Genomic DNA, 6,000 nt, shown 5'->3' on the forward strand with positions numbered 1-6,000 from the left:
ACAGATAGATAACAAATTGACAATAGACAAAATGTTCCTTTATAAAAAACCATTGATTGCTAATGAAGTTTGGGTAACTGTGCACAACACATGTATTATGCACAATTACCCAAACTTTATTAGCAATCAATGATTTTTTATAAAGGAACATTTCATTCTTTGTTGCTTTGTCGATCTGTTATCTATCTATCTGTGTACAAAAACAAATTCGCCAAAAGAATTTGTTATTTCACAACATTCAGAGAAATCACAACATTCACAAAATTACACAGATTCTGGAAGATAATTGTACTTATTTGTTTTCAGTTTATACAATTAGAGAATTCAACCAGGAGAAGGCCACTCCTGCCAACTAATGAGATTGGTCTCCAAAACCAATTCCTCCCCTCAAACCTTTTCAATTTTTCAATTTCAGAACAATAGATAGATAGTGACCTATCAAGGTCTATTCTTAGGCATCAAGACCACCTAGTCTAGCCTAAACTCACAGGCTCACAAGCCAATCTTAAGGTTTCCACTGGTTTTCAGTTCGACTCAAGAATACCCATTAGAGAAATTTTGAGGTTTGAAATGAGTATCTTAAGAAATATTATAAAATAATAGTGGAAATAATAAAATAAGATTGGATTACCTCATCAAATTTTGGAGGGAAGAAAACTACTTTTTCAACTTATATCACCACAATTTTACTCAAATTTCAAGTGAGAGCACTTGTTGGATGTGGAATTTAATTCTTTATCCAAGGAGTGCCCATATTGCATGCTTTCAATAGACCTTGCTACATGAAAAATGAGAAATACATGGAAAAACATGATTGCAATAATATATTTTCGTGAATTTCTCATTTTCATGTAGCAAGGTCCATTGAAAGTATGAAACATGGGTATTCCTTAGACGAAGAATTAAATTTTGCATCCAATGAGTGTTCTCGCTCGAAATTTGAGTAAAATCATGGAGAGATGAGTTGAAAACATGAGTTTAAAAATAGTTTTTTATTTTTTTATTTTTTTACTCCAAAAATGGTGAATCATCCCCCATGGATGACATCATCATCTTGAATCCTATTGGTTCGTATAAAATTTGTTTTGGTTGTACATTTTTGTTTTGAGGCCTATTTTTGACCTCAAAATTTCTCTAATGCTAACTCGCAGCATCCTGCTTCGCCTCAACAACTTTCTGCTTAAAGTATCAATTATTTGTTCTTCCTTCAAAATTCCTCTCGCTTTCTTTCCTGTCTTCCTTGGCTTCTTTTCCGACTGAGATGTTATATCTCTAGGGAGAGGAAGTAATTGTCCTCTAATTGTTTGGTAAATGAAAATTTTCATATAAGGTATTTTCTAGTGAATTCCAAGATTTATCATAACCTTTTTTTTTTTAAATGAATTAAAATAAAACTTTAAACACTAAAGTTTTGCACTAGGCTTTTCACTTAGACCATAAGTTACCAAGTCTTGTGCAGTAAAAGTAAATAAAAAAAATATTTACGGTAACTAGGGGTGTTACATCTCTCCCCCCTTATGCGAAACATAGTTCCTGATGTTTATTCTTGCCCTTAGAACATGTCAAGATATGTCTATCGCATAAAGCTTTCATCCTCCTAGGTGGCCTCTTTCGGGTTAAAGTGCTTCCAGTGCACTTTAATTTGGGTGATAGCCCGCCTCTGTAACATTATTTCTCTCTGATTGAGAATCCACAGACTCTACCAAGAATTCTCCATCTAGTTCGACCTGTTCCATAATTATGAAATTTACATTAGTTCATATTAATAATCAAACAAAAGATATATATACATCAAAATATTAATGTTAAATTTTACCTGTACATTCTGCCAGTTAATGATATGTTTAGGATCATATACATAATTCTTTAACAATGAAACATGAAACATGGTTATCTCAAAATATTAATGTTAAATTTTACCTGTACATTCTGCCAGTGAATGATATGTTTAGGATCATATACATAATTCTTTAACAATGAAACATGAAACATGGTTATGGACTCGTATATGACTATTTAATACTTGTTGGTATGTTACAAGTCTAATTCTTTCCATGATTTGGAAAGGACCACAAAATCAGGGAGCTATTTTAGCACAACCACCCCATCTCAAGATACTTTTCTTGGGTTTGACTTGCACATAGACATGATCTCCAAGTTACTCGAAATTCTCTATAATTCCTATTTTTTTTTTTTGCATAAGCCTTCTGTTTGTCTTGAGCGACTTTTAAGTTTTGTTAAACTTTTTTTTACAGTTTGCTCCATTTCTGCTAATATATCTGGTTTTAGTATTAACTTATCTTCAGGACTACTCCAATTAGTAGGTGTTCTACATCTTCTTCCATATAAAACTTCAAAAGGACTTATCTTCAATTATTCATGATAACTATTATTATATGAAAATTCAACCAAGTGGAGGTATTATTCCAACTTGGTTGGTTGTTGCATAACATACATTCTTAACATATCCTCAAGTACTTGGTTCACTTGTTTGGTTTGTCCATCTGTTTGTGAATGTCATGCAATACTGAATTAGAGTTGGGTATCCAATCAAATGAATAGAGCTTTCCAAAAGGCAGAGGTGAACTTTACATCCCTGTTAGAATTCACTACTTTTGGTATGCCATGTAACCAAAATATTTCCTTCAGAAAAAATATCAACAATTTTGATAGTCTTATATGTAGATTGTACAAGGATGAAATATGTTGTTTTACTCGATTTATCTACCACAACCATAATTGAATCATTCCGTTTATTTGATATAGGTAAACCTACGATGATTTCTAATGTAATAGTATCCCATTTCCACTCAGGAATGAATAATGGTTAAAGTAAATCGACTAGATGTTCATGTTCAACCTTAACTTGTTGACACTCCATACATTTGGCTAAGCAATCTGTAATGTCCTTCCTCATACTAGGCCAAAAATAGTTTTTCTCTAGTTCTGAAAATAGTTGCTGATATCTAGGATGGTCAACATAAGGAATTCTGTGAATCTCATCTAAAATTAATTGTCTAACAACCATTCGATTAGAAACATATATCCTTCCTCTAAAAGTCAATAAATTATCTTTGTATACCATATTCATACTTATTTTCAGAGTTGTTTTCCAGTTTAGCTCGCTTCCACAAAAATTCATATTTTGGATCTTTTATAACAACCTCTTTAATCTAATCCAAAAAGTTAAATTATATTTGATTGTAGGAAATTTCATATACACAGTGTAATTTCTAACTTAACGCATCAACCACCCAATTTTCCTTCCCTTTTAAATGCCTAATATCTAAATCAAATTCACTAAGAAAAATAGTCCATCTTACTTGACGGGCATTAATGTTAAGTTGTTTGAAAAAACTAGTTAAACTGCTATGGTCAGTCATTAATACAAAATTTTAGCCCAATAGGTAGTGTCGATACCCTCAGTGTATGCATTACAATAGCCAATTCTAAATTGTAAGCAGAGTATCTCTACTCATGCTCCTTTAGTTTCTAGGAATCATAAGCTATTACTCTACCCTCCTACATCAACACTCCCCTTATTCTTTCTTAGCACACATCTGTGCAGAGTACAAATTCCTTTTCTGGGTCTATAATTCTTAGTACTGGGGAAGTAGTCAATAAATGCTTCAACTGTTCAAAACTTTGTTGGCAATCTACTGGCCACTTGAAGGCTCTTCCTTTCTTATGCAAATAAGTTATAGGGTAAGCAATTCTAGAAAACGACTTTATAAAAATACGATAACACCCCGCTAAGACCATGAAAGATCGAATGTTTGCAAAGTTTTTGGGGACATGCCCTTCCATAATGGTCTTATTTTTTTCAAGGTCTACAACTATTCCTTCCAATGAGATTATATGTCCTAAGTATTGTATTTGATATTTATAAAATTCACACTTATTATATTTAATGTATAGTTGATGTTCTTGTAAAGTTTGCAACACTATTCACAAATGTTCCTTATGTTCCTCTAAGCTCTTCGAATAAATGAGAATATCATCTATAAAAATCAAGACAAATTTGTCTAAGTATGGGTGGAAAATATCCTTCATCAAACTAATAAATTTTCCTGGGGCGTTGGTAAGCCTAAATGGAAAAATCCCAAACTCGTAATGACCATAATGAGTCCTAAACATTGTTTTACAAATGTCTTCTTCCTTTATTCTAATTTGGTGATAACCTGACCACAAATTAATCTTAGAAAAATAATGTAGCACATATGACTTGATCAAATAGATCATCAATCCTAGGCAATGGGTATTTGTTTTTAATGGTCAATTTGTTTAGCTGTCTGTAATCGATACTAAGTCTCAAAGTACCATCCTTCTTCCTCACAAATAACATAGGGACTCCCCAAGATGACAAACTTGGGAGAATATATCCCTTATCAAGCAATTCTTGTAGTTGTACATTTAATTCAGTTAATCTAGGCATGCTCATGCGGTAATGGGCTTTTGACACTAGGGTAGATCCTGAGACTAGTTCTATAGTGAAATCAATATCCTGCTCAGGAGGCAACCCTCAGATTCCTCCGGAAACACATCAACAAAATATTGAACAATTGGTAAGTTTTCTAAGGTGGTTGTCTTGTCTTTGTAACTATTGTATCCTACTTGGACAATATTTGACAACCCTTCCTAATACATTTACCTAATTTTGAGGTTGTGATTAGTCACAATTTTGTTCACTCTTTGAATCTCTTTTCCAACACCCTCTCAACTGAGGAAGCTAATAGTTTTCTCCTTACAGTTCACCAAGGACCAATGTCCTCTTACTAGTCCATTCCAATTAACATGTCATAGGATCCTAAAGGAAACATATTTAAATTTACTTTAATTTGTTGCCTTGCTATTTTAACTGGGCATTTCTCTACCTTAGCTGTCACCCTTCTCTTGGCCCCAATAGCCATTTATACTAGCCAGGGGCTTTTAATCCACTGGCTTGCAAACGACATGACTCAACTACTTTTGGACTGATGTAACTAAGACTTGCTCCTCGTCCTATCAAAATAGATACAACATAGTTAGATATCTAACCTTCAAGTTCTATCATAGTCAGTTGATATTCAGTCTAATGATCTTCGAGAGCAGCATTAATTTTTGGTATACTTATTGCTACTCCTCCCACTGTAGATGCCTCTTGAATGTTTGCACCTAGTTCCTTCCTTGCACGGTGGGGACAATTTTTATAGTAGTGGGGTTTTCCATGTTGAAGAATGTAACTAGTGTCAGCTTTCATAATTATATTTGAGTCATGATGTAATGTATTTATCAAAAGAAAGAAAATGATTTTTTATTATTAAAGAAATTGACTTATTAAAGCATGGGTTTCATGCTTGGGTCAATGGTTTATAGGTAAAAGCCTCCATTATAGGCTTCTAGAGTTTATGTCAAGCGTCCTCGTCCATGTCATAATGTAATAGACCCTTCTTGGGAATTTTCAATCAAGAAACACATTTATTTTGATGTAAAATAGGTCTTCTAGGCATCCTCCATCAAGTTGGTCTCAAAAAGGACAAGTCAACCTAATTGAGGGGCATAATCTCCTATATAAAGGAAACAACTTGACCTCATTTGGAACACTCACTCAACATGTTCGATCTGCAATTTCTGGGATAAGAAAAATTGCATAATTCAAGGAATAAGGAGGAAAGGGCTAGCGAAAAAGGACATTGTCAAGCACAAGAAGTCAAAATTTTCTCTTTCTCTCACACGTATGAAGCTACTGAGTTGTTGGAAGGGCTGAAACTGCAGTCTTGAGGTTGGGCCAAAATTATGAAGTTGGAGTTAAATTTCTGAAGCAGGGAAGTAAAAATTCTGGGTTGAAGTTGAATTTGAGAAGCTGACACTTGGTGACTTTGGGAGATATCATCTATTGGAAGGAAGGGTTGACTTGGTCGAGGAAGGTCTTTTGGCCTAGGATCTTGGTCTATCTCAACTTGAATTTGCTAGTGGAAGAGTTTGACTAGGTTTTCCCCTATATACGAGTTTTAGCCCTGG

Source organism: Pinus tabuliformis, chromosome 7 (assembly GCF_031772625.1).
Source record: "Pinus tabuliformis cultivar Carrire ecotype Pingquan chromosome 7, CPIR1, whole genome shotgun sequence".
Classification (NCBI taxonomy): Eukaryota; Viridiplantae; Streptophyta; class Pinopsida; order Pinales; family Pinaceae; genus Pinus; species Pinus tabuliformis.